Source organism: Vigna unguiculata, chromosome 9 (assembly GCF_037176805.1).
Source record: "Vigna unguiculata cultivar grain cowpea cultivar isolate G323 ecotype 2 chromosome 9, ASM3717680v1, whole genome shotgun sequence".
NCBI classification, from domain to species: Eukaryota; Viridiplantae; Streptophyta; class Magnoliopsida; order Fabales; family Fabaceae; genus Vigna; species Vigna unguiculata.
In genome coordinates, this window is record NC_140800.1 from 10,963,207 (window position 1) to 10,980,064 (window position 16,858).

Here is a 16,858-nt window from a genome sequence, read left to right on the forward strand (position 1 = left end):
TGCTAGTGTAAAATGAAATATATAAATGTGAAATACCTAATTTCCAATCATCTTTGTACCTTTTGTTATTCTAGTTTCTTTTACATTATTTGTCTTTGGTGTATCTTGCTTATGTATGTGGCTAGAAGCATTGTGTGTGCATGGCCTACATAAAGAGAAAAAAAAGAAGGAAACATTGAGTGAAGTGCCTTGTGTAAAGAAGGGAGAAAGAAGCATTGTGAGTGGGCGTCTCGAGTAGAAGAAAGGAGAAAATCTTGATTTGTTTGGATGGGGTAGAGACTGCTGATAGAGGCTTTTTGTGTTGCATAAGCCTCATCAAATAAAACAAAGTTTCCATCTTAATTAATGTAGCATAGAGGTCAACTAAGGTGAGTCTAAGGACCACAATTCCAATGAATTCATTGAGTAATTACTTTCTAAACAAACAATAATTGGGGGTTCTAATGTGTAAAAAAAAGGAAAACAATAAAATCTAAAAGCATTAAATTGAAAATCTATAAAATTGAAAACTAGCTACTTAATTGAAGTTGTGAAATCTGAAAAAGATGGTTAAAAAAATAAAAGAGTGCAAGCATTGTAAAACTGAATTTGTTTTGGTTAAAAAAGGGTGAGTGTTCTCTTACATAATTAGTATGTCTTGACTTCGTAATATTCTTCTCCTGTCTAAGGTATCCTATTCATCCAAATTGGTCAGTAGTACTTGCTAAAGATGCTCCAACACTCAAGTAAGTTCAATATCGAACGATCAAGCGAGTTAAAACAGTCTTAAAGGTGTATTAAATGTACCAAGAACCATATCTTTGACCTCTATTTATAGTATTCTTCAATGGACTTTGATTAGGGACGACCTAATAATGGCCCAACCTCTCTTAATCATGATTATTGTCCTACTTAGTATAATTCATTTACTTAATTAGGTAGTCTTGGTTTGGGGTTGACCCAACCATTTGGTTCCCAAGGTAACAACCTGAGTGATAATGTTTGGTCTACAAAATCGTAAAGGAACCCTAGAAAAGGTTGTTTCACTAGGTAGTTGCGTGATGATATAATCATTAAATCTCATTGTAGTCTGCTAAATTGTACGACTATTATGAGGTTGCGAGCAATAAGACCATGTAAGACTTCACTATTTGGTTCAATGAGACTATTCGACTCTTCTAGGACAGTGGTACATACCCTACAGAATTTAAAGTGCAATGATAGGAATTGTAAATGCAGAATTAAGCTCAAATGAATAGAAATGGAAATTGCAAAAACAAAAACTAAAATTGAAATTATATGAAAAGAAATCAAAATAGCAATGTAAACTAGAAACTAGAACAATGAACAAAAAGAATTAGCAAGTTGAATTAATATGGAAAAGGATTGAAACATGAATTGAAATTTGTCTTATGGAGAACAAATAAGAGATATTAGGGAACACAAATAATTCCTTACCTCAATCCTTGACCTTTCGAGCTGGCTCCTTCTTGACTTGCACATGGCATCTCCTAACGTAGGCGGTCCAGACCCTTAAGGGGTTACCTACGAAGAAAGCTCTGACGATCAAGTCCACAAAGGGCTCTTTAGAAGTCAAATATCAGATTAGGAAATTAATGAAAGTGTGTCCCTTAATTGTTGGGCTCCACGTATTTATAGAGTTATTAATTATGATTGGCATCCCTATGGGCTGGGCCCTCCCAGCTATGCTGGGTCAACGTTCGGAGCCTAGATGGGTCTGGGCTAAGCCCAAGTCCTATGTTAGGGTTGTTGATACTAGGGGCCCTGTTTGGGATATTCTAAGTTTGAAGTCATCGACTTGTTATTATGTATTGTCCTTTACAGTAGGCGGTATGGGCCGCTATGTGATCCTACTTTATTGGTTACTGGTGTATTGATTTTATTTGTGGGGCTATACCTAGGCGGTCTTGGTCGTGTAGTTACCTTGGTCCGCCTAGGTATAGTACATCAGTCCCCCAACCTTTGTCGAGACAGATGTGGGATCAAAGGCTTAGATGTGTATGAGTTTTGTGCAAGTGACAAGTAGTGTTATCATCTGTGGTATCCATCTGTTATGGTTAATTTTGGCGATGCAGGTTATCGTGACCATGTGCCCCTTGGTTCGTGTAGTTCTTGGCAAGAAAAATTACTTCTTGGTAGGGTATGGTATGGTAGTCCCCCAGTTTTTAAGTGTTATGAACAATGTTAAGACTAAGGTAGAAGTAGCGATGGTAGGTGAAGGGGTGCCATATGTCAGGGGTCTAATAAGAGGGATTTGCGCTGCCATTTCGAGTGTTGTGACATTTCTCATTCATTATGACGCTTCCTATGATCGTTGCTTTTGGCGGAAAAGTTGTAGCGATTCAGATGCTGGCTATAAATACAAATGCTGAGGAAATTTATTCACCTTGGTTCATTTGCAAGAAGTTTGAGAGAAGTAATTTGTGTGCGTGAGATCTGTCTGATACGTCTCTTGTTTCTATTGAAGAGAGTAAGGGCTATTGACTGTGTGTGCCATGGTCAAGAAGGGGCTTCTGAGAAATTTTTCTATATGTACATCTACTACTTCTCACAGTTATACGTGAGGTTACCGTTTGATGACTTCACTATGGGGGTGCTACATTTGTTGAACGTTGCCCCTACTCAACTGCATCCGAACAATTGGGCATATCTTCAAGTTTTTCGGGTGTTGTGGCAATCTTTGTATTTGCAGTTGTCTCCGTAATCATTTTTATACTTTTACGATACTCGACCCAAGAGTCCAACAACATGGTTGTCGCTAATAAGCCGACCAGGAATAAGTAGGTTGGAGGCGTTTACCCAGTCATTTAAGCATTTTAAAGATGGTTTCTTCAAGGTGGTGAAGGAGCCCGGGTGTTCATACTTCTATAATGATGATGGGAACACTAAGTTCCCCTTCAGCTGGACCGACAACCCTTGGCGGTATAAGGATATGAAAATGGAGAAGTTATCGCTAGCGGATAGGGAGATGGTGGAGACCTTGATGAAGTTTAATGATAAGATGCCCACTAAGAACTTAGTTAGGGTTTATAAATCCATACATTCAATTGTTGATATAGAAGGTATCTTTTTGTGTTTTAAGTGGTATGTTGTGTTTGAGTTAACTAATCGGCGTTGTTACTATTACTGTAGGTCGTGTGGCACAGGTTGGCAAGAAAAATTTGAACTTGTTTCAAGCTTTTCGCAAGGAGAAGGTGGTGAAGGCCAAAAATGCTGGGAATACTGAAGTTCCCAACCTACAAGATCCATTGGTGGAGGTTCATGTACATGACGGCTCAAAGAGGAAGGCGGAGGTGCCCACTAAGTAGGGTGGGGGTAAAGACGTGAAAAGGGTAAGGGTCGCCTTGTTGGGGCCGGGATCCTCGTCTGGTGTGACCAAGCCCAAGGCTGGGTTGATAGAGTTACCAGAGACTACCGTGCGGCGCAACATTGATATTAATTTGTCAGAGTCTTTGGTTAACTCTATTCACAATATGGAACCCAATGCCATGGTGAAAGCAATGTTAAAGTTTAGCAGCAAGGCTTTGATACTAGGGTGTAGGGTTGGAAGCTTGTATCAAAGGGAGCTAGAGGGTAGTCGGTCTAGGGTGGAAGAGTTAAAAGAGGAGCTGAAGGGTCAGACTGATAAACACGCTAAAGAGAAAGCTGTCTGGAAGAAAGAAAGGGAAGAATGGTTGGAAGAGAAAAAGAGGTTGGGGTCCTGAAAGGTGAGATGTTTAGACTCCGAGAAAAAGCTAAATGCGAATATTGCCAATCTAGAGACCGACTTCGATGAATTAAAGGAAAAACATGACGGTCTGGAGAGCAAATTTGAAGACCTGAAGGGTTAGATATTCTAGGAGCATATCAATGGCTTCCAAAAGGGGTTAAGGCAAGTTGCCTTCTTCCATAGTGATATAGATGTGTTAGACACCAAGTTCGATGTAAATAAGGACGTGGTTGGAGGGCAACTTGTGACCAAAGCGGATTCCAGCCTAGAGGAAGAGATGGAGAAGTTGGCGGAGGAAACTATGGTGGATACTGGAGCGGTGGTGGCTGTTGGAGGAAATTTGGAGAACATATAGACTTAGGCTTTATAGTTTTAACATTTGATTAACATTTCTTCAACCTAAGTTTGTAATACCTCGTATAACGTTTTTTTTCTTTTAATGTGATGGATGCTTCTGCGTATGTTTGTTTAGACGAATCCCTATTTTGTATGATGCCGTTAGGTTACTGTTATAGGCACGCGTTATCGGTTAAACATGTCGGTTTGATTATTGTTGTAGTTGCACGATGTTGGTATGATAGACCATATACTTTATTAATGTGGTTTGTATCTTCTAAAAATAACCAAGGATTTGGGTGAAAGACATAATAACTTTAGTATACGGCCCAGACCGTCTATTGGTGGGGAGGTTTTTTTAGAAAATGTCTTAGCGATGATTAGCGAAAATGTATAAATGTTAACTGAATAATTAGTGTTTGACCTAGGCCGCTTACTTGTGGTAAGTGGTTGGGAACTTAAAATGAACTGAATAATTAGTGTTCGACCCAAGTTGCTTACTTGTGGTAAGTGGTGGGGAACTTAAGAAAATAAACTGAATAATTAGTGTTTGACCCAAACCGCTTACTTGTTGTGGTAAGTGGTGGGGAACTTAAGAAAATGAACTGAATAATTAGTGTTCGACCCAGGCCGCTTACTTGTGGTAAGTGGTGAGGAACTAAAGAAAATGAACAAGTATATCTGTTGAGTATAGGATAAAGAACCCATTGTTTTATTCATGAAGTTTGGGGTGCCTCGTTAAAAACTCCCTGGCCAAAACCCTCCTTAGGGAAAAATGTCAAGTGAGGAAAAAAAGTACACCCAGGGTTACAAGTATTGAATACCCACGTATTCGGTATCTCTTCTCCTGATAGCAGCTCAAGTCTGTAGGTGCCTCCTCCTACATCTTCTCGTATTCGATATGAGCCCTCCCAATTGGTTGAGAACTTGCCGTCCTTTTTCCTTGCATTACTGGCCATTCTCCAAACTAGGTCTCCTTTAATAAACATTCGTGGGCATAAGTTTGAGTTGTATTTCCTGGCCACTCTCTACTTTACCGCTATGTTTTGGATTTGTGCTTTTTCTCGTAATTCGATTAACAAATCTAGGTGGGTACATAGATTATGCTGGTTTTGGTTGGGATCATATACTTGACGGCGTAAGGAAGGTTCGCCAATTTCAACCGGTATTATTGCTTTAGCACCGTAAACCAGGCTAAAAGGGGATTCATTAGTGGCGGATTGGGGGGTGCACCTGTAGGCCCATAATACTTCCAGCGGGTCCTCTGGCCAGCGGCCCTTCACGCCATCTAAACATTTTTGTAATTCGACCAGTATGACCTTGTTGGCGGCTTCATCTTGTCCATTTATTTCTGGATGTTCTACGGAGCTGATGATGTGCTTGATGCCAAGCCCGGTGTAGAATTTGGTGAGCTTCTTATCAATGAATTGTCAGCCATTATCGGTTATGATAGTATGTGAAACTCCATAGCGGCATATTATGTCCTTCCACACAAACTTTTGGATCTGTTGTGCTGTAATCGTGGCCAATGGCTTGGCTTCTATTCACTTTGTAAAGTAGTCGATGCCGACAATGAGAAACTTCATTTGTCCTTTCCCTAGAGTGAAAGGTCCCAAGATGTCCATTCCCCACTTGGCGAACGACCATGGTGAGAGTATGAAATGTAATTGTTCCTGTTTTTTGTGAATGAGGTTGTCATGCTTCTGACATGGTATGCATTTCTTAACAAAGGCTTGACAATTTGCCTCCATGGTTGGCCAGAAGTAGCCGACTCTGAGTATTCTAGTGGTCATTGTTTGTACGCCTGAGTGGTAGCCGCATATTTCCTCATGTATCTCTTTAATTATGTATTCAACCTGCTCTCTTGTAACACATTTGAGTAAGGGCTGCCTATATCCTCGCTTGTATAATTCGTCACCTATCATGGTGTACGGCGTTGCTTTTGCAAGCCATCCTTTGTAGGTATTGGGTGGGGGGTTACCGGTTTTAAGAAAGTGGATGTAAGGAGTTGTCTAGTTATCGGCGTGGCCTAGGTTGAGGCAGATGTTTATTATGGATGGCGCAGATAGTGTCTGTGTGAGGGACTTATGTCTGCCTTTGAGTTTAGTGTTTGCGAGTTTTGACAGAACGTCTGCTCGTACGTTTTCACCTCTCAGGATATGCTGGATATGTACGCGATCGAATCCGGACTGCATGATGTTGTAGACCAGGTGGTAGTACTGGAGGAGAATTATGTCTTTTATTTGAAATTCGTCGTTGACGTGTCCGATAGTGAGTTTCGAATCTGTTTTGCATACGAGGCTTCGTACACCAACTTCAAGTGCCAATGATAATCCTGCGAGAATGGCTTCGTATTCGGCTTGGTTGTTGGAGGTTTTGAAGGCAAAGTGTAGGGATTTTTCAATGAGAATATGGTTGGGACCTTTTAGGAGAATACCAGCACCGACACCCCTTAGGTTGGAGGAACCATCAACATATAGTATCCATTGGTTTCCTCGGGGGGGTGTTGGAGGTCGTTGACGAAGTCAAGTAGACATTGGGCTTTGATACGGCCGTGCGATTCGTAACGAATGTTGAATTTGGAGAGTTCTACGGCCCAGGACAACATTCGTCCGGCAAGGTCAGGTTTTGAAGGATTTTATGAATGAAGTAGTTAGTCTTGACGATGATATGGTGGTTTTAAAAGTATGGGTTGTGTGCACCAAGGAGAGGGCTAATTTTTCTACCATAGTATCTGGTATCAGGATCTTGTAGTGTTCGACTGATAAAGTATATTGGATATTGGATTCCAGCAGATTCTTGGACCAGGGCGGCATTGATTGTGTGGTCTGTAGTCATGATTTATACTAGGAGCGAGAGGTGTATATCTGGTTTGTGGAGAATTGGTGGGGATGTGAGAGTAGTTTTGAGATTTTGGAAGACTTTTTCGCAATCATCGTTCCAAAAGAACTTCACATATTTTTTGAGGAGTTGGATAATGGATTGGGTTTGTTCGGCTAGTTTTGGGAGAAATCTGGATATAGCGATTAGGTGGCCTATCAAGCATTGGACCTCTTTGACATTGGTGGGGCTGCACATTTCAATGATAGCGTTTCATTTTTCAGGGTTGGCTTTAATGCCACGTTGTGTAAGCATGAAGCCTAGGAATTTGCCATTATTGACGCTGAAAATGCACTTTTCGGGGTTGAGGCTGAGGTTGTACTGTCGTAGTGCATAGAATACTGTGGACAAGTCTTGCGCATGTTGCAGATGGCTGGGTGATTTTACAACCATGTCATCGACATATACTTCGACACACTTACCCATCAATTGGTTGAATACTTTATCCATTAGCCTCTGATAGGTAGTGCTGCATTTTTTAGTCCAAAAGGAATAACCTTGTAGAATTAATTAGCGTCGTCCGTGATGAATGCGGTTTTGTTCATGTCGGATGCGGCCATTGGTATTTGGTTGTATCCAGAATATGCATCTAAGAAATTGAGAACTTTGTTGTAGACTGAGTCATCTACTAGTCGGTCAATGTTGGGTAAGGAGTATGCATCTCTGGGTCAAACTTTATTAAGGTCTGTGTAGTCGACGCATATTCTTCATTTGCCATTTGCTTTTTAAACTAAGACGACATTAGTGAGCCATGTAGTGTAGTGGGCTTCTACGATGAACCCGACATCTAGTAACTTCTTGGCTTCCATTTTTTCTGCCAATTGTCGTTCTTGTCCTCACTTTCATTTTTTCTGCGAAATGTACCTGGCATATTTGTATATTGATAGCTTATGAACTACTACTTAAGGGTCTACATCGGGTAGGTCTGCGACTAACCAGGTGAAGAGGTCGCCATTGGCGGTTAAGGTGGGTGCCAGGACGTCGTGGTGCTCTGATTGGAGGCTTGCTCCTAATTTGAGGGTGCAACTAGTGGGGAGGTTTAGGTTTACAATTTCCTCAACTGGTTCGATGTGTGAGTCACATCATATCCTGAGATCCAGGTCGTCGCCGGATAGAGCGATTTCGGAGCCTGGTTGGCGTTCAATGTTATGGGTTTGGAGGATTGGTAGCTGAGGGCGTAGGCTTGCCATATAGTATTCTCGTGCGAGTCGTTGGTCACCATGGATGGTAATGATGTCGCCAGATGGTGAAGGAAATTTCATGGCTAAGTGTGGTGTGGAGACAACAGCTCCTAGAGTGTTCAGGGGTGGACGATCGAGTAGGACATTGTACGATGTGGATGCTTCCACGACGAGGAAGTGGATGAGGATGGTCTTAGTTTGGGATCCTTTACAGAAGACGGTGTGGAGATCAATGTATCCACGGGTGGAAACCTTCTCACCGGAGAAACCATAAATGGGTTCATCATAGGGAATCATTGCAGTGGAGGGAAGTTGGAGTTTTTGGTAAGTGGTCTAGTAAAGGATATCAATGGTGCCTTGGTCTATGAGCACTTTTTTGATCGTGAAGTTCTCGAGCTAGATGGGATCATCTTATTGTTGGTCAACATTGTGGAAATCGACGTCGGTGAAGGTGATGGGGGCATTCGACGTCTATGGTGGGAATGGGTAATGTGGTTGATGGATTGGATATTACGGAGGTGTTTCTTTCGAGCTGATGAGGTGGAACCATCGCTGGCGAAGCCCCATGAGATAGTATTGATTGTGCCACGTAGAGAGAGATCAGCTTGGTTGACGTTAGTGCGGGCTGGTTGTTGATCTGGGCAGTTGTTTGTGTTTGGTCAATTATCGTGACAAGTGTTGTGTGGGGGGCAGTTGTCGGATTGTTGGAGATGAGAAGGTCTATCTTTTCGGACAAAACGGTGGAAGTGGCCAGCTCGAATCAATTCTTCTATTTTATCTTGAAGCGCCTTGCATTCATCGGTGGTGTGGCCATTATTTTTGTGATATTTGCAGTACTTGGTCATTTCAGCATTGGGGGGTTTCAAGGTTTTGCATGGTGGTGGGATGAGATCGGCCTGGAGCGCTTCGTCAAGGAGGTGTGATCTGGTGACGTTTAGTGGAGCGCATCTGGTGAATTGTGGTTGCCTAGGCTCTTTGGGCCTAGATACGGGTCGTGGAGGCGGTTTGTCTGAACTGGCGGACGAGGGTGTGTAGTCGATGCAAAACTTGGTGTGTAGAGTCTGTGTCTCCTCCATGCGAATGTAATCTGTAGTGCGCAGTTTGAGTGCATGCATGGAGGCTGGAGGGCGGAGGTAGACATTGTTAGCGAATGGACCAAGTTTGAGAGTTAGAGCCATACACTACAAGATCATTTCTTGAGTGAGGTTGGGCATGCGGAGGGTAGCCTTGCTGAAACGGTCAATGAAGGCATGCAGCGTCTCGTCTCTTTCTTGTCTTACGCTAAGGAGGGATAAGGGTGTGGCCTGGTGTGGGCGGCTGTCAACAAAATTAGTGGTGAAAAAAGGTAGGAGAGGGTGTCGAAACAGTCTATTGAGTATGGGGGGAGGGTGGTGAACCATTCAAGGGCGGAGCCTTTGAAGGTGGTGGGGAAGGCTTTGCAGAAGACGACATCGTCGGATGTGTAGAGGGCAACATGGGTGATGTACATCTTAAGGTGTTCGTCGGGTTCGGTGTCTCTCGCGTAGCGGTCCAGTGTGAAGGGTTCCCACTGGCCAAGGAGAGGTGTGGTTGTGATGATGTCATTGAAAGGATGGTGATGTCTAGGTGGTTGTGGTGGTAACATGTGTGGTGGGATGGTATGTCGGACGATGGTAAGGAATGTGATGGTGTAATGGTAGGGAGGGATATGAGTGGTGGGAAGGGTGGCAACAGGTTGATTGGTTATAGGTTGTCCAAGGATGGTGGTTGGATGATGGATAGTCGTGTGGTGGGCGTAGATGATGGGTGTCTGCTAAGTGGGGGTGAAAGTGTGTAGGGTGAGGTTGTATTCACTTTCTTCTTCCCTGGGTTAGTAGATCGGGGACCTGGGGGCCTCTGACGGCGCCTTACCCTTACCCTTCTAGGTAAGATCAGCTTCAATCTTCCTCCTCAGCCTGGAGTTCTCTTGCCTAAGTGCTTCCATCTCATCAGCATTATGCTTCTTCAGGTCGGTAAGTTCTTGTTGCATTTTGGCTTGGACTTCGAGGATGGCGGCCAAGTCCGGGGTGGTATTTGCAGGCACAATAGGGCATGCCTCAGGGTGCTTCATGGTTCCGGCTCTGCTGCGGGTGGAGACCATTCTCGATAGTGTTCGGATTGCTTGGTAAGATATTACTTCGTGCTCCACGGTGGGCGCCAATTGTTCCTGCGGAGAACAAATAAGAGATATTAGGGAACACAAATAATTCCTTACCTCAATCCTTGACCATTCGAGTTGGCTCCTTCTTAACTTGCACATGTCATCTCCTAACGTAGGCGGTCCAGACCCTTAAGGGGTTACTTGTGGAGAAAGCTCTGACGATCAAGTCAGCAAAGGGCTCTTCAGAAGTCAAATCTTAGATTAGGGAATTAATGAAAGTGTGTCCCTTAATTGTTGGGGGCCACGCGTATTTATAGAGTTATTAATTATAACTAACATCCTTATGAGCTGGGCTCTACCAGCTATGCTAGGCCAACATCTTCAATTTTGAAAAATTAAACTGCATCTCGTATAGAACTCCAAAAAATTTGTTCTAGCACTCAAATTATAGCTGTTTGAGTCTATAATTCGACGCAAAAAGAATCAACTCAATTGGACACCTCTAGAGAAAGTTATGAGCAAAACAGTTAGCAAATGTCAAAGCTAAAAAATCAGCGTTTTTACGCAGTGCTAGACGCCACTTTGGGAGCATCGGGCGGTAACATAACAAAGAGCACCCATTTTTAGTAGTTTGGGCGCTAATAAATGGCACCAAGCGATACCGAGTCAGAGAGCAAAGCTCAAAATTGTGTTGGGCGTGATTTAATGGCGTTGGGTGGTGCTGTAACTCCTAAAACTTCCAAATATTTACAAAGATGCTGAGGTAGTGTAATAATCTTCAATATGAGAGTATAGAAATTGAGTTATCAATTGCCTCGTGCACCAAAGGGTTAAGAGAACCCTATCTCTGCTTCTTGGGTTAAAAAGCCAAATATTTGTTTATGGCCCAACATATTGGTATCTAGAGGAAGGTTTTGAAGTACCTGCTGTGTGAAAGAAAGCATAACTGAAGAGAGTGTGGGATGGCTAATATACCAGGGAGTCTTCTTGTATTTTATGCATAAGGATATGAGGATTGGTGTGTGTAGATGGAGGCTATCTTTAGGTTTTAATAAATGGATTAAATTATGAAAATAAGTTTCCAAGAATGCCTCAGATGATCAGAAGCATACATATAAGGTGAATATGAGACTAGGTTGCAAGGCTAAGATGTTGATGTATCAATGCATCTCGATAAATGTTTTTTAGAAGACCTCGCAACCTGCCACTGTAAAGCAAGCCAAGGACACATTGAAGTAGGTGTATGTGAATATAGGTAAAACAAGAAGGGTGTGTTTGCAATCCTTAAAAAGACAATTTGAACTTCTCTCCATGATAGACAAGGAATTTATTATTTAGTATTTTAACAAGATTCAAGTTCTTGTTAACTCTATGCGTGTGTGTGTGTGATGAGGTTGTAGAAGACATCAAGATTGTGGAAAAGGTGTTTAGAACGTAAACTCCAAGGTTTGATCACATAATCATTACCATACAAGAAACGAAAGACTTGGATACTATGATAGTTGAAGAGTTGTAAAACTCATTGAAGGCACGTGAGCAAAGACTTATGGATAGGAAGAGCAATGAAGAGGTGTGATAAGTGTCAAAAATAAGTAAATTTTCCATTTGAAGTTGCACTTATCATGTATCAAATTGTGTTATTTGTATATTAAACAAACTTCCTTAGCTTAAGATACAAAATGAAGTATTTAGAATTAGAGTTTTAGGAATTATAATGATATTTTGCTATTTTGCAGTGAATAAAAGAAAATATCAAGTATGTAGTTGAGCCACAGTACTAAAGTTGAGCCATAGAAGTAGAAAAGACAGGACAACACATTTTGACTTTCTAGCTGAGCACAATAAATGAAGTAGAGCCTCGTGAGGAAACCTTCTTTGCAAGGAAACTTAGAGCCCAAATCCATGAGGCTGATAGCTAAGAAAACCCTTTCAAGATGAAAAGGTCACGTGCTAAGCACCAGGACAAGGGGTTGAGCTAAGAAGGAAACCCACTTATGAAATAACCCATGTGGTTGAGCACCAAAATTTGGGCTAAGCACTGCCCAAAAATTTCTATAAACAAAGACCTTGGGTCTTCATTATAGGCATTGAGTAACATAGCAGTAGTATAGAATAAGGTCTGTGAGGCACAAGGGAGGTGCTCTTAGTGTAAATCTTATGTGTAGATGTTGTTGGAGTTGCATTGTAATATTTTATGAGTAGTTGAACTCCCTCGTGCTCAGGTTTGATGTAATCAATTCTGATTCTATATACTTCTACTTCTTGGGTAATTATATTTGCTTTCATTCAATTGTTTGTGGTTTGATTTATGCTTAATCATGACTTAATCACTCATCTATTTAACTAGTTTGAATTGAGTTAGGAAATTGGTCTCAAACTATGGTCCAACTAAATCATCATACTTGTATTGATGCTTATCTAAGTAGCCAGAGGGAATGCTAGAAGAAAGAGTCTTGCACATTAAAGCAAGGATTCACTCTACTTGGAGTTGAGGGATCACACTGTGTTTGAAGTTCTTAGGTTCTAGTGTATTAGGGATGAACCTAGATTTACATAGAAAGAGTACTCCTAGGACATTGAATGATTTGCATATAAGTTAAAAAGATGATAATGATATAGTAGAAGAAGATGAGATGAAATCAATTCATAGCTCATACTCCACTCAATATAATTACTACTATTTATTTTTGCATGCACTCTTTATCACAAACCAAAAACCCAAAAATCAAACTACCAATATACTTGTTAAATCCCTGTGAATACGACACTTGTTGATACTACTACGCACCAGTGCACTTGCTGGGAAAAGGTTGTTAAGAAACAATCATCAAGGTGGAAGAACAAGCCTTGCATACCAAAACTGGCTAGAAAAATAGAGAACAAGGAGCCTGGAGAAAAAAGAGGTTAAGGAAATTGTATAAGTGGACAAAATGGTGAGAAAAGTAGTGACTCAAATAGTCAAGAACAATTTTCTAGAAAGGATGTTGATAGAAGAAGTGGTAATCAATATAGAGGTAAAGGAAAAGATGGAAAGAAGGGTGTTGATAGGAGAAAGATCCAATGCTATAATAGTGAGAAATATGGGCATTATTCATATGAATGTTGGCACAACAATAAGAAAGAAGGATGGTGAAGCTCATTTGGTGCAAGATGAAGATGGATCAAATTCTGATCAGGTGTTGTTGATGGTGACCACTAGTAGTAGTCAAGAAAGCTCCTCTTGGTACCTTGACACAAACTGCTCCAACCACATGACTGGGAGTCGAGAGTGGCTAATTGACTTAAATCCACACGTGAAAAATAGTGTGAGATTTGTTGACAATAGTACAATTTTGGTTGAAAAGATTGGCAAATTAATGATCATCGAAAATATGGAAGAACAACTTATATGAGTGACATGTTATACATTCCAAATATAAAGAATAATCTCCTTAGTTCAGAACAACTATTGTAAAAAAGAATATGTGATGAATTTGTAGCAGAAACACATAAAGATATATGACTCTAAACAAATGTTGATGATCAAGGCACCATTGTCCAGAAATAGGACATTCAAGGTGAATTTCAGTGCTACTACAATTCAATGTTTGGCTGCCACTAATGTTGAAGAAGAGAGCTTGTTGTGGAATTACAGGTTTAGCCACCTAAATTTTAAAAGCATGAATCAGTTGAGCAATAAGCAAATGGTGTGTGGAATGTCACCAATTTACTCACCTTCGAAGACTTGTGAGGGGTTTGGGATATACAAAAATAACCACGGAAGAGATTTAAAATCAGTGTGCATCACATATCATAGCAACCACTTGAAATAGTCTACTCATATGTGTGTGGACCCTTGGATACACCATCATTTGGTGGCAACAAAGAATTTGTTACCTTTGTGGATGTGTTAACAAGGAAGATTTGAATATACTTGATAAAGGAAAAGAGTGACGTGTTCAAAATTTTTATTAAATGTTGTTCACTAGTTGAGAGACAATCTAAGAAGAGTTCTAAAATTCTTAAGACAAACGGAGGAGGGGAATATAACTGAAAGAATTTCTATGATTTTTGTGCGGAGAAATGGATAGAGCATTAAGTGACTACACCTACACACCACAACACAATGAACTGGCTAAGAGAAGAAATTGGACCCTATAGGATATGACTAGATGTAGGTTGAGAGGGAAAATTTTAACACATTGCTATCAGGGTGAGGCAATGACTATTTCTACCTATATTCTGAATAAATGCTTTGCCAAAAGATTAAGGACAATGACACCAGAGGAAGCTTAGCCTGGAGCCAGGCCATCCGTTTAACATTTGAAGGTGTTTGGATCAACATACTATAGATATATTCCAAATGAGAGAAGAAAGAAGTTGGATGATAAGAATGAATCTATTATATTGATTGGCTACCATCCAATAGGTGCTTACGAGTTGTATGATCCACTCAAACAACAGGTAGTGATTAGTATAGATGTTATTATAGATGAGGCAACATCTTGGAGTTGGAAAATTGATGTAGTGGTGAATGTCCCTTGTATTCTGGAACATAGATTGGAGAAACCAGAAACTGGTGCTGCTAAAAGATCAATGAGAACTAGATTTCCTTCAACTATCCTTGTAGGCCATGATGTATATGATGGCAACATGGTCTCGACAGATGGTGAGCTAGTGCACCTTGCGTTTTTAGTTGACACAAAACATATCACTTTGAGATAGGTGCTGTCAATTAAAGAATGGAAGGATGCACTAGTAGAAGAATTAGAACAATTGATTAGTTGTAATGGGTTTTTTTGTAGATACATGGGGTTGACTATACGGAGGTATTTGCACTAGGTTATAGGATGGAAACTGTTAGACTGGTCACACTAGTAGCCAATTCCAAGAACTGGAAAATCTACCAGATGTATGTTAAATCGGCTTTCTTCAATGGTCCATTAGAGTAGGAGCTTTACATCAGTTTTGCGGTAAAAGGGAGAAAACATCAGGTGTACAAACTAAAGAATGTTTTATATGGTCTTAAACAAGCCCCTAGAGCTTGGATTAAATTCATTGATTTGGTGTTGTCTAGACATGGTCACACATCACAAAAACATACTTATCGTGTGCGTACATGGATGATCTATTCATCACTAGAAGTGCAAAAATTGATATTGAGGAGTTTAAGGAGGGGATGAAATCCGAATTTGAGATGAGAGATTTATGACCCTCAATTACATTCTTGGGTTGAATTTTGTTAACACCCATAAAGGAATTTTCTTGCACTAAAGAAAATATGTGTAAAATTTTAAAGAAGTTCAACGTGGAGGAATGTAATGTTGCATCCACACCCGTGGTTGCAGGCTTGAAGTTAAAAGAAGAAAAGGAAGCACAATTGATTGATGCAATCTTGATATATAGTAGTCGACCATATATCAAGTTTGGAGTGGGTTTGCTAAGCAAATTTATGCATGATCCTAGAGTCCCTCATGTTTGTTGTGAAGCATATTTTGTTGAACTTGAAAATAATAGATTATGGAATTCTATTTCCTAAGGCAACTAAACAAAATGAAATGGTTTTAGAAGCCTATTTTTACTCAGATTGGTGTGGAGAGGAGTACATATGGATATTTTTTATGTATCTAAATGCACCTATTTCTTGGTGCTCTAAAAGATAGAAGGTTGTAGGACTATCTTCATGTGAGGTAGAATAAGTAGTTTCGTCAGAGGTAGCTTGTTAGAGTTTATAGTCGGAAAATTTGTTAGAAGAATTGAAACTAGTTTATAAGAACTCAATTCAGCTACACATAGACAATAAATTAACAATCAATCTATCTAAGAATCTCATTCTCCATTGCAGGAGTAAGCACATTGATACTAACTTCCAACTTTTTATAGATGAAGTGTGCAAGGAGAAAATGGCCCTAATCTACTACTACACCGAAGAACAGGCAACTAAATTTTCACCAACCCATTACAAGCTTGATTTGAGAAGCTCAAAGAGCTAATAGGTGTGATCAATCCAGGGTTCTTGGTTTAAAGGGGGTATTGACCTATGTAATCCAAAACTACACTAGGATTCTATTATTTTATTTTACAACATAATTATTCTACCTTTAAATACATGCTATTGTAAACCAATATATATATATATATATATATATATGTGTGTGTGTGTGTGTGTGTGTGTGTGTGTGTGTGTGTGTGAAATACCTTATTTCCAAAAATCTTTGAACCCTTTGCGATTCTAGTTTCTTCTACATTATTTCTCTTTGGTGTCTCTTGCTTGTGTACATGGTTGGAAGCATTGTGTGTGCATGGCTTGCATAGAGAGAAAGAGGGAAACGACAAGTGAAGTTCCTTTTGTTGAGAAAGGAGAAGGAAACACTGTGTGTGAGACTTGAGTAGAAGAAAGGAGAAAAGTTTTTTGTGTCTGGATAAGGGCAAAGAGTATAGCATGTACGAAAGGGTTAAGAGAACCCTATATTTACTTATTGGGCTAAAAGGCCATATATTTGTTTACGACCCAACAAGCATGTACTAGAATAATTCATGGTATCTCTTGATTTCGGTATAGGGTATATATATGGGCATGCACTTGAATAACTAAAATGAATAACTACATGGAGTCATAAATGTGTGTAAAGAAGTCATACCTACTTGAAATGA